General features: G+C 46.9%; 1 protein-coding gene and 1 non-coding gene across 2 annotated transcripts in view; both read right to left on the minus strand.

The window, feature by feature from the left end:
- LOC126271993 (mitoguardin) overlaps nucleotides 1-13,622 on the minus strand; it is a 1,260,603-nt gene that overhangs the window by 983,327 nt on the left and 263,654 nt on the right. The window lies entirely within an intron of this gene.
- On the minus strand, nucleotides 3,059-3,130 carry Trnap-agg (transfer RNA proline (anticodon AGG)). Its single transcript has one exon. It is a non-coding gene; the product is annotated as a tRNA-Pro (tRNA).

The raw sequence follows: 13,622 nt of genomic DNA on the forward strand, positions 1-13,622 counted from the left end.
GTTCAAGTGGCTCTGAGCACTATGGGACTTAACATATGAGGTCATCAGTCCCCTAGAACTTAGAACTACTTAAACCTAAATAACCTAAGGACATCACGCACATCCATGTCCGAGGCAGGATTCGAACCTGCGACCTTAGCGGTGACGCGGTTCCACACTGAAGCGCCTAAAACCGCACGGCCACACCGGCCGGCAATTGCACTCCCGGAATTGGAAAAAACAACACATTGACACCGGTGTGTCAGACCCACCATACTTGCTCCGGACACTGCGAGAGGGCTGTACAAGCAATGATCACACGCACGGCACAGCGGACACACCAGAAACCGCGGTGTTGGCCGTCGAATGGCGCTAGCTGCGCAGCATTTGTGCACCGCCGCCGTCAGTGTCAGCCAGTTTGCCGTGGCATACGGAGCTCCATCGCAGTCTTTAACACTGGTAGCATGCCGCGACAGCGTGGACGTGAACCGTATGTGCAGTTGACGGACTTTGAGCGAGGGCGTATAGTGGGCATGCGGGAGGCCGGGTGGACGTACCGCCGAATTGCTCAACACGTGGGGCGTGAGGTCTCCACAGTACATCGATGTTGTCGCCAGTGGTCGGCGGAAGGTGCACGTGCCCGTCTACCTGGGACCGGACCGCAGCGACGCACGGATGCACGCCAAGACCGTAGGATCCTACGCAGTGCCGTAGGGGACCGCACCGCCACTTCCCAGCAAATTAGGGACACTGTTGCTCCTGGGGTATCGGCGAGGACCATTTGCAACCGTCTACATGAAGCTGGGGTACGGTCCCGCACACCGTTAGGCCGTCTTCCGCTCACGCCCCAACATCGTGCAGCCCACCTCCAGTGGTGTCGCGACAGGCGTGAATGGAGGGACGAATGGAGACGTGTCGTCTTCAGCGATGAGAGTCGCTTCTGCCTTGGTGCCAATGATGGTCGTATGCGTGTTTGGCGCCGTGCAGGTGAGCGCCACAATCAGGACGGCATACGACCGAGGCACACAAGGCTAACTCCCGGCATCATGGTGTGGGGAGCGATCTCCTACACTGGCCGTACACGTCTGGTGATCGTCGAGGGGACACTGAATAGTGCACGGTACATCCAAACCGTCATCGAACCCATCGTTCTACCATTCCTAGACCGGCACGGGAACTTGCTATCCAACAGGACAATGCACGTCCGCATGTATCCCGTGCCACCCAACGTGCTCTAGAAGGTGTAAATCAACTACCCTGGCCAGCAAGATCTCCGGATCTGTCCCCCATTGAGCATGTTTGGGACTGGATGAAGCGTCGTCTCACGCGGTCTGCACGTCCAGCACGAACGCTGGTCCAACTGAGGCGCCAGGTGGAAATGGCATGGCAAGCCGTTCCACAGGACTACATCCAGCATCTCTACGATCATCTCCATGTGAGAATAGCAGCCTGCATTGCTGCAAAAGGTGGATATACACTGTACTAGTGCCGACATTGTGCATGCTCTGTTGCCTGTGTCTATGTGCCTGTCGTTCTGTCAGTGTGATCATGTGATGTGTCTGACCCCAGGAATGTGTCAATAAAGTTTCCCCTTCCTGGGACAAGCAATTCACGGTGTTCTTATTTCAATTTCCAGGAGTGTATTTCATCCTCATTTGGCATGTTCCTAGAGTCATTTCGTTTTTGAGTTTCAGAATGCTGTCTTTCGTTTTTCTGGCCGTGAACTTAATGGAGGTTGATACTGTTCGTACGTCATCCGTGTAGTTGACGATGAACCAACAGCAATATCAATGAGAGCCTTTTATGGGTGTCCGTTAGCACCGGTGTCTTGATTTGATGGTTTTCGTAAATAACGATTAAATTTTTTAATCGATCGTGGTTCATCCATTCATGCTACAAGGCAGTAATATTACACTAGTTTTTTCCGTGCAATGTAACTAAATCGATCGCTCAAGAAACACAGTTCTTCCGAGATTCTGGGCATCCAGATACCGTCGCGGACCATGTACATTTTTACATAATTACAACTTTCTAAATGCCATGAGTATTCCGTATTCTGTACCTGCTCTGTTCTCAAACCTCCCAAGAGAGATAATCTGGTAGGCCTATGTTGAGAAAAACCTCCATGTGAAAGGATCGACTTCTGTACCCGTGAACATCTAAAAGTGAGAAAATTGTCTCATCTCTTGGACTTACGCTTATACAGGTTCGAGTGCAGCACGTTCAGTGGCAAAGCTTGATGCCATTGCCTGTCAAATCTTCATGGCAAGTGCTAATACGAAAGAACCAAGATGAAAAAAGGTGAACGGAGAATACAGTTATGATACGTAAGTAACTGAGTGCTGTTACTGCGGACATCTCATCCCACTATTACGTTGCTGTAGCGCAGATTTAAGCCATACGGTTAATTCCCACGCTCATACCGTGACGAGCATTGGACGGTATAAGCCAGTTGGTTGTCATTCTCAGTGAGCCTAATCATGATACAGTAAGTCACCCCAATACCACTGTAGATATTTCACATTCTGTCGAGTCCATCACTGTCTAAGAATTCGTTAAGTAAAAATAATGATACTAAATTATTCACAACTCCTTATCGTAGGTGGGACTGTTGACGTATTTCACTGCCGTTCACTGCACTCTTTTACGGTTTGAACAGAGACGTATTCTAGAACAAAGAAGCATGTACGGCTAGCGCCTGGCGACATCAACTGGTAGAAGACACTAAACATGTTAAAATGAAATGACCTAGCTCTTCCAGAGAAGGAAACGAAACTACAGACAACGGGAAAAATATCTTTAATGTAGGTCTTACATACAGCTTGCTTCTCATATCAGCGTTCGAAAGATATGAGTTTCCCAACAAACTAGGCTTAGGTTTAATTGTTCTGAAAAATCAGAGCAGTAAAGCCTCTGTAGTCTTATCTCTCTGATATGCTACATTTTGACTTCCCACTATACGCAATATCTCACTTGTATGCTTCAATATATTTTGGCAAATATTAGAAACACAGTGGAATTAATAAACATTTTACAATAGATAGTTTAAGGGAATTCTTTTAATAAATTAAAAATAGTAGGGCTCGTCCGGGATTTGAACCCGGGACCTCTCGCACCCTAAGCGAGAATCATACCCCTAGACCAACGAGCCACCATGTGACTTGGCTTCCATATATACATACTACCGGAGAAACAACATTATCAACTCCACTGTTTCCAAACATTTCGTCGAGATTTTTCTTAAAATGTTTAGTGATTTATTGATTATTTAACCCTGTTAGCAAAATTATCGCCGTAAATGTTTCGCCAAGTAGTTGGACCCGAACTCGTTAAAAAAAATTATACGCGATGGGAAGAGCAAAATTTAAGATGATAACAATACATAGGAATACGGAACTAGGATGGTAACAGCTGGAGCCACTCGGCTAAAGACACCGCTACGTGGCGCACACATCGCAGCGAGGCTTCCGCTGTCTCGCTCGCAGCTTAGTATCACCATCTCTGCCTCACAATTTTCACGATTCCGCGAAGAGCTGATAAGGCGACAAAAATATATATCTCGCCGGATGCAGTTGTATAAATCTGTCTCCGTCATATCGATCTACAGATACTCATGTGAAGCGTACACAGCAATGCTTGATATTCACTTTCAAACCAAATGATAACCGACGAGTTCCACTGTGTCAAAATACAATCGTCTTATTTTTCGATGTTGCTCTAAGTAATCACATAGCAAATAACATGTGGATAGGAGAGATCACATAGCAAACAACATGTAGATAGGAGAGATGCAGTGGGACAAGGCTGGCAGTTGGATTTCAAATTAAATTACAATGAGCTGACAAAAATCAAGGGACAGCGATATACACAAAAGCAGATGGCGGTAGCATCGCGTACACACGGTGTAAAAAAGGCAGTGCATTGGCGGAGCTGTGATTTGTACTCACGTGATACACGTGAAAAGCTTCCCGACGTAATTATTGCCGAACGATGGGAATCGACAGACTTTGAAAGCGGAACGGTACTTAGAGCTAGAAGCATTTCGAAAAATGTTAAGGAATTCAGTATTCCGAGATCCAAGGTGCTAAGAGAGTGCTGAGAGTACCAAATATTAGACATTACCTCTCACCACGGACAAAGCAGCGACCGACAGACGTCTCTTAACGATCGAGAGGAGCAGCTTTTGCGTAGAGTTGTCAGTGCTAACAGACAAGCAACACTATTTGAAATAACCGCTGAAATCAATGTGGGACGTACGGCGAATGTGTCCGTTAGAACAGTGCGGCAAAATATGCTGATAATGGGCTATGGCAGCATAAGACCGACGCGACTGTCTCTGCGACAACGCCTGCAGTGGCTCTCCTGGGCTCCTGACTATATCGGATGTACGCTAGACAACTGGAAAACCGTGGCCTGGTCAGATAATTCCCCGTGTCAGCTGGTAAGAGCTGATACTAGGGTTAGAGTGTGGCGCAGACCCCACGAAGCCATGGCCGCAAGTTTCCAACAAGACATTGTGCAAGCTGGTGGTGGCTCTACAGTGGTTTACGCTGCGTTTGAGTGAAATGAACTGGGTCCTCTAGTCAAACTGAACCGATCAATGACTAGAAATGGTTATGTTCGGCTACTTGGAAACCATTTGTAGCCATTCATTGACTTCATGTTCCCAAACAACGAAGCATTTTTATGGGTGACAATATGCCATGTCACCGGGCCACAATTGTTCGTAACTGGTTTGAAGAACGTTTGGACAATTAGAGCGAAAGATTTGGGAACCCAGATCGCCCGAAATAAACCCCATCGAACATTTATGGAAGATAATCGAGAGTCAGTTCGTACACAAAATCCCGCACCGCAACACTTTCGCAATTATGGGCGGATATAGACACAACATGGCTCAATATTTCTGCAGGGGACTTCCGACGAATTGTCGAGTCCATTCCTAGCCGTGCTGCACTACGCTGGACAAAAGGAGTTATCTCATGACTTTTGTCAGCTCAGTGAAAGTGCAGTGCAGGTATTCCTGGTGGTTTCTTGGTAAGAGCTACCTCTCTGAGTAGGTGGGGAAGAAGGGACTGGCGCATATGATTTAAGTGTCCTAGCCACCGCAGGCGATGTTCCTTGAGAGCGTCTTATTTGCCATATGGTCCCTCCATATTATGTCCAAAATATTTCGTAAGCAGCGCAGTTTAAAGAGTTAAGTTCCTGTTTAGCATATTATGTCAAAGTATCTGCCCCAAACAAGTGGGAATTCAGCACACATGATTGATAAATGAGTATATTTTTGGTCGTCGTAAAGTGTTTCTTGTCCCATACTCTTGTGTGGAGTTCCGCGAAAGTGCTGGCTGCTTTTTGTTCTCTCGTGTCTATCGCGTCATTCAGCGTGAGATCGTCCCACAATAGCCAGCCGAGGTGGCAGTACTTGTTGACTACATTCAACAAGCACAATAAATTCTTTTGGCAGATAGGTTCGTGCCTCGTTGTGCCACATTCACAGCCTTCTTTACATTCACGTACACAGAGAAGAGTTTGCAGGCAGTAGCAAATTAATCTACAAGCCATTACACAGCCATCAGGCAGTTCTCTTTGCAGAACAAACAGATCATAAATGTGTGAAAGAATTAGTGTCATTCATACCTGCGTGGCAAGAGACAGGGTCCGATGCTTCGATACCAGGAACTTTAGTAGTGCATACGAAACTATAATACATAAAATGAATTTATTTAATAACTTTGTTTTCTACAGGGGAGAGGGGGGGGGGGGGAGGCGAGTGATATACGGTTGTACTGTCCAGTTAAATTCTCGCGACGCAGTTTTCATCATTCACCGGAAACTCAATTGGCTGCCTCTGAGTATCTCAAGTGTCAGATTTCGGCCAAGGGTGAGATAAAACCACCATGAAGTGTTGTTGTGGACTTCAGTATGAAGACTGATCTGATGCAATTCTCCTCACTAGTGTAACCTGTGCAAAGTTGATCATCTCTACATAACATCCGCAACTTTCATCTCTTTGAACCTGCTAACTACAGTCAAGCCTTGGTCTCCATCTACCATTCCCCATCCCCCCTATCCACCGACAGGCACACCGCCATAAGTTGTGTGTTAAATAAAGTTTTTGACAGTCCAAGTTGTGATGCAGGAAACGTGTCACTAGGAATGCTTTAAAAGGACACGCTTCATTCCCAAAAAGAACATACGGTACTTGCTAATATTCGATCTACGCAATGTGACTGTGTGCTCTCCTTGTCGAACGCGATCTTGTCAATAGGACCAATTTGCAACCTAGGCCATACAATACTATGAAGAAGTAATGTTTATAATTCCTGAACAGGTTGCGAGTATTGTTCGGGTTTTCTACGAGACGCATCCAGTAATAAAGTACTTCTGGTCTCCAAAGCCTCGTGCAGGTAATAGGATTCTCCCAATGATGTGGTTTAAGTAGTATTAAGTTCATCCAAAGCCTAACGCTTTCTTTTACCAGTTTGCATCAGACAGCTCGTTAGGTATGCAGTGTCCAAAAAGTAACATCCACACCATCCACTAACAAGTGGAGTGCGTGAACTGTAACGCTGACGACCGTATGAAAATATGCTTAGAATATAAATCGCTCATCGCGTCCTAACGCGAGAAACATTTGAATGAATACAGAAAGAGGAACTCTGCTGACGCTTACAAACGGAATATCGATATGACAAGTCTAAAAGCACACATATGTCATGATTTACTGCCCTCCACTTATAAGAAATACGCTGTATGAATAACAAGCTTTTTCCACTGACCTGTGAAAGGGTCTTCGACTATCTTGCGTCTTCGGTGGAGCCAACGTCGACTAACTCTCAACAACATCCTTTTTTGTTTTGCCTCGCATCACGCTATTCTACTTAAGGAAGAGCACCATTCCTCATACACAGAATAACATATTGTTATTCCTTAACAAACATAAAGAAATAGAAACAAGCAGGACTGAATAGTCTTGTACTCCCACGGGAAACAATTGAGTTTCCCGTTGACATTCTTATCAGCACTGCGTTCCGGTCTTCGGTATTCCATGGGAGCTGCGCACGGCGCGGGGTCTCTCTGCCGCTACTTGCGATGACATCACAGCCGGGCAGGCTGATTGCTCTCGGCGCCGTATGTAGCTCGAAAGGAATATCTCAGTCAAGAATACAACAACGGCAGACTATGGAAACAATTAAAAAAACGAAATAAATATAATTATCTCCTTAACAAGAAACACTAATTCTCAACTCGTTTTACTTGTTCAATTATTTGAAGCTACACAACATGGATATCAAATCAACATTTGTACGTGAGACTTTTTACCCTTGTACCTGATGATGTCGCACACCTATTCAGTCTTCAAAGTGCAGGTGCGAAATTTCAATCAGGTGGTCAAAGCAAACTGGAAAAGAACAGTATACATATCTGACTGAAATTTTTTATTTTCACTCAACATCACTTCTGCATTCAAGCAGTCCAATGTCAAGCGCAACGCTAATTACATTTTCAGACGGTGATTTTGGTGTGTCAGTGTCGTAACCTGCCTTTTGCCAAGCGTAATGGAATTTAGGCTTGTAATTTTGGGCAGAAAGTTGATTCTCTAACGGAGAGGTGGTCTGATTATGAAATGATAGTCGTGCAACTTTCCTCCTGTTTTTTACTTTGCCATCATCATCATCATTTAAGACTGATTATGCCATTCAGCGTTCAGTCTGGAGCATGGCCCCCTTATAAAATTCCTCCATGATCCCCTATTCAGTGCTAACATTGGTGCCTCTTCTAGTGTTAAACCTATTACTTCAAATTCGTTCTTAACCGAATCCAGGTACCTTCTCCTTGGTCTGGCCCGACTCCTCCTACCCTCTACTGCTGAACCCATGAGTCTCTTGGGTAACCTTGCTTCTCCCATGCGTGTAACATGACCCCACCATCTAAGCCTGTTCATCCTGACTGCTAGATCTATAGAGTTCATTCCCAGTTTTTCTTTGACTTCCTCGTTGTGGAACCCTCCTGCCATTGTTCCCATCTACCAATACCTGCAATCATCGTAGCTGCTTTCATATCCGTAACCTCGACCTTGTTGATAAGGTAACCTGAATCCACCCAGCTTTCGCTCCCATACAACAAAGTTGGTCGAAAGATAGAACGGTGCACAGATAACTTAGTCTTGGTACTGAGTTCCTTCTTGCAGAAGAGAGTAGATCGTAGCTGAGCGCTCACTGCATTAGCTTTGCTACACCTCGCTTCCAGTTCTTTCACTATGTTGCCATCCTGTGAGAATATGCATCCTAAGTACTTGAAACTGTCCACCTGTTCTAACTTTGTTCCTCCTATTTGGCACTCAATCAGTTTATATTTCTTTCCCACTGACATTACTTTCGTTTTGGAGATGTTGATCTTCATACCATAGTCCTTACATTTCTGATTCAGCTCTGAAATATTACTTTGCAAACTTTCAATCGAATCTGCCACCACAACTAAGTCATCCGCATATGCAAGACTGCTTATTTTGTGTTCACATATCTTCATCTCACCCAGCCAGTCTATTGTTTTCAACATATGATCCATAAATAATATGAACAACAGTGGAGACAGGTTGCAGCCTTGTCTTACCCCTGAAACTATTCTGAACCATGAACTCAATTTACTGTCAACTCTAACTGCTGCCTGACTGTCCATGTAAAGACCTTTAATTGCTTGCAAAAGTTTGCCTCCTATTCCATAATCTCGTAGAACAGACAATAACTTCCTCCTAGGAACACGGTCATATGCCTTTTCTAGATCTACACTCCTGGAAATGGAAAAAAGAACACATTGACACCGGTGTGTCAGACCCACCATACTTGCTCCGGACACTGCGAGAGGGCTGTACAAGCAATGATCACACGTACGGCACAGCGGACACACCAGGAACCGCGGTGTTGGCCGTCGAATGGGGCTAGCTACGCACCATTTGTGCACCGCCGCCGACAGTGTCAGCCAGTTTGCCGTGGCATACGGAGCTCCATCGCAGTCTTTAACACTGGTAGCATGCCGCGACAGCGTGGACGTGAACCGTATGTGCAGTTGACGGACTTTGAGCGAGGGCGTATAGTGGGCATGCGGGAGGCCGGGTGGACGTACCGCCGAATTGCTCAACACGTGGGGCGTGAGGTCTCCACAGTACATCGATGTTGTCGCCAGTGGTCGGCGGAAGGTGCACGTGCCCGTCGACCTGGGACCGGACCGCAGCCACCGCACCGCCACTTCCCAGCAAATTAGGGACACTGTTGCTACTGGGGTATCGGCGAGGACCATTCGCAACCGTCTCCATGAAGCTGGGCTACGGTCCCGCACACCGTTAGACCGTCTTCCACTCACGTCCCAATATCGTGCAGCCCGCCTCCAGTGGTGTCGCGACAGGCGTGAATGGAGGGACGAATGGAGACGTCTCGTCTTCAGCGATGAGAGTCGCTTCTGCATTGGTACCAATGATGGTCGTATGCGTGTTTGGCGCCGTGCAGGTGAGCGCCACAATCAGGACTACATACGACCGAGGCACATAGGGCCAACACCCGGGATCATGGTGTGGGGAGCGATCTCCTACACTGGTCGTACACCTCTGGTGATCGTCGAGGCGACACTGAATAGTGCACGGTACATCCAAACCGTCATCGAACCCATCGTTCTACCATTCCTAGACCGGCAAGGGAACTTGCTGTTCCAACGGGACAATGCACGTCCGCATGCATCCTGTGCCACCCAACGTGCTCTAGAAGGTGTAAGTCAACTACCCTGGCCAGCAAGATCTCCGGATCTGTCCCCCATTGAGCATGTTTGGGACTGGATGAAGCGTCGTCTCACGCACGAACGCTGGTCCAACTGAGGCGCCAGGTGGAAATGGCATGGCAAGCCGTTCCACAGGACTACATCCAGCATCTCTACGATCGTCTCTATGGGAGAATAGCAGCCTGCATTGCTGCGAAAGGTGGATATACACTGTACTAGTGCCGACATTGTGCATGGTCTGTTGCCTGTGTCTATGTGCCTGTGGTTCTGTCAGTGTGATCATGTGATGTATCTGACCCCAGGAATGTATCAATAAAGTTTCCCCTTCCTGGGACAATGTATTCACGGTGTTCTTATTTCAATTTCCAGGAGTGTATAAAGCATAGATACAGTTCCATGTTCCACTCATAACACTTCTCCATTATTTGCCATAATCTAAAGATCTGGTCCTAACAACCTCTAAGAGACCTAAACCCACACTGATTTTCATCCAATTGGTCCTCAACTAATACTCGCACTTTCCTTTCAACAATACCTGAGAGGATTTTACCCACAACGCTGATTAAAGAGATACCTCTGTAGTTGTTACATTCTTTTCTGTTTCCATGTTTAAAGATTGTGTGATTACTGCTTTTGTCCAGTCTGAGGGAACCTGTTCCGACTCCCAGGCCATTTCAATTATCCTGTGTAGCCATTTAAGACCTGACGTTCCACTGTATTTGATGAGTTCCGACTTAATTTCATCCACCCCAGCTGCTTTATTGCACTTCCTCACTATTTCGATTATCATTCCTATCCCATTCTACCTCGAAAACTGAAACATTGCTGATCGTATTTTTACCTACATTGAGCAACTCTTCAAAATATTCCCTCCATCTGCCCAAGGCATCCACAGGATTCACCAGCAGTTTTCCTGGCCTGTCCAAAATACTTGTCATTTCCTTCTTACCTCCCTTTCGAAGACTGCTAATTAAACTCTAGAATGGTTTTCCAGCAGCTTGACCCATAGTCTCTAACCTGTTTCCAAAGTCTTCCCAAGATTTCTTCTTGGATGTTGCAATTTTCTGTTTGGCTTTGTTTCTTTCTTCAACATAACTTTCTCTGTCTACCTGAGTTCTAGTATGTAGCCATTTTTGATACGCCTTCTTTTTCCTTTTAGAGGCTGCCTTGACTGCGTCATTCCACCAAGCTGTTTGCTTCATCCTACTTTTACACACTACTGTTCCAAGACATTCTTTAGCCACTTCTAGTACTGTGTCCCTGTACCTTGCCCATTCCCTTTTCCAATGACTCTAATTGACTACATTCAACTAACTGGTACCTTTCTGAGATCGCTGTTATGTACTTGTGCCTGATTTCATTATCCTGAAGTTTCTCCACTCTTATCCCCTACATATGGACCTGACCTCCTGCACTTTCGGCCTCACAATCCCAATTTCACTGCAGATTAAATAATGATCAGTGACATCAAAGAATCCCCTGATTACACGTGTGTCCCTCACAGCCTTCCTGAATTCCTGATCTGTTATTATATAATCAATGACAGATCTGGTTCCCCTGCCTTCCCAAGTATACCGGTAAATGTTCTTATGTTTAAAAAAGGAGTTTGTGATTTCTAAGCCCATACTGGCACAGAAATCCAAGAGAGATTGCCCGTTCCTATTGGCCTCCATATCCTCTCCAAATTTACCCATTACCTTTTCATACCCTTCTGTTCGATTTCCAATCCTGGCATTAAAATCACCCATGAGCAGAACACTGTCCTTGTCCTTTACTCTAACAACTACGTCACTGAGTGCGTCAAAAAACTATACATCTTATCTTGATCTGTCCCTTCAAAATGCGAATATACTGACACAATCCTAATTTTCTTGCTAGACACTGTCAAATCTATCCACATCAGTCGTTCGTTTACATACCTTACTGCAACTACGGTGGGTTCCATTTCTTTCCTGATGTAAAGCCCTACACCCCACTGTGCTATTCCTGCTTTGACTCCTGACAGGTAGACCTTGTATTCTCCCACTTCCTCTTCTTTCTCACCCCTTACCCGAATGTCACTAACAGCTAAAACGTTCAGCCTCATCTTAATTGCAGCCTCTGCCAGCTCTACCTTCTTCCCAGAGTAGCCCCCATTGATATTAATACACTCCTGGAAATGGAAAAAAGAACACATTGACACCGGTGTGTCAGACTCACCATACTTGCTCCGGACACTGCGAGAGGGCTGTACAAGCAATGATCACACGCACGGCACAGCGGACACACCAGGAACCGCGGTGTTGGCCGTCGAATGGCGCTAGCTGCGCAGCATTTGTGCACCGCCGCCGTCAGTGTCAGCCAGTTTGCCGTGGCATACGGAGCTCCAGCGCAGTCTTTAACACTGGTCGCATGCCGCGACAGCGTGGACGTGAACCGTATGTGCCGTTGACGGACTTTGAGCGAGGGCGTATAGTGGGCATGCGGGAGGCTGGGTGGACGTACCGCCGAATTGCTCAACACGTGGGGCGTGACGTCTCCACAGTTCATCGATGTTGTCGCCAGTGGTCGGCGGAAGGTGATCGTGCCCGTCGACCTGGGACCGGACTGCAGCGACGCACGGATGCACGCCAAGACCGTAGGATCCTACGCAGTGCCGTATGGGACCGCACCGCCACTTCCCAGCAAATTAGGGACACTGTTGCTCCTGGGGTATCGGCGAGGACCATTCGCAACCGTCCCCATGAAGCTGAACTACGGTCCCGCAAACCGTTATGCCGTCTTCCACACTCGCCCCAACATCGTGCATCCCGCCTCCAGTAGTGTCGCGACAGGCGTGAATGGAGGGACGAATGGAGACGTCTCGTCTTCAGCGATGAGAGTCGCTTCTGCCTTGGTGCCAATGATGGTCGTATGCGTGTTTGGCGCCGTGCAGGTGAGCGCCACAATCAGGACTGCATACGACCGAGGCATACAGGGCCAACACCCGCCATCATGGTGTGGGGAGCGATCTCCTACACTGGCCGTACACGTCTGGTGATCGTCGAGGGGACACTGAATAGTGCACAGTACATCCAAACCGTCATCGAACCCATCGTTCTACCATTCCTAGACCGGCACGGGAACTTGCTATCCAACAGGACAATGCACGTCCGCATGTATCCCGTGCCACCCAACGTGCTCTAGAAGGTGTAAATCAACTACCCTGGCCAGCAAGATCTCCGGATCTGTCCCCCATTGAGCATGTTTGGGACTGGATGAAGCGTCGTCTCATGCGGTCTGCACGTCCAGCACGAACGCTGGTCCAACTGAGGCGAAAGGTGGAAATGGCATGGCAAGCCGTTCCACAGGACTACATCCAGCATCTCTACGATCGTCTCCATGGGAGAACAGCAGCCTGCATTGCTGCGAAAGGTGGATATACACTGTACTAGTGCCGACATTGTGCATGCTCTGTTGCCTGTGTCTATGTGCCTGTGGTTCTGTCAGTTTGATCATGTGATGTGTCTGACCCCAGGAAAGTGTCAATAAAGTTTCCCCTTCCTGGGACAATCAATTCACGGTGTTCTTATTTCAATTTCCAGGAGTGTAGCTCCCCATCTCATTACCATTTGTTTGCCAAGTCGTATTATAGGAGTCCCTGTTTTGTCAGTTAGATGTGGGACTCGATCACTTCCAAAGGTCCGAGGCATTTTGCTCTGATTGTTGCCAGCATCAAATTTAAAGTGTCGGGGAAGCAGGTTGCTAGCCTTACTTGCCCTGAGTCCCATTGAGTTTTACCCCTAACGGTTGAGGTACTAACCTGTGGATTTGGTAGTCTTTGCCGTATGAGCACAAAGGTGACCACGACTCAGAATATGTCCGAGATGCCCAACCTTATTCCAAGGTAAACTGGT

Source organism: Schistocerca gregaria, chromosome 5, assembly GCF_023897955.1.
Source record: "Schistocerca gregaria isolate iqSchGreg1 chromosome 5, iqSchGreg1.2, whole genome shotgun sequence".
Classification (NCBI taxonomy): domain Eukaryota; kingdom Metazoa; phylum Arthropoda; class Insecta; order Orthoptera; family Acrididae; genus Schistocerca; species Schistocerca gregaria.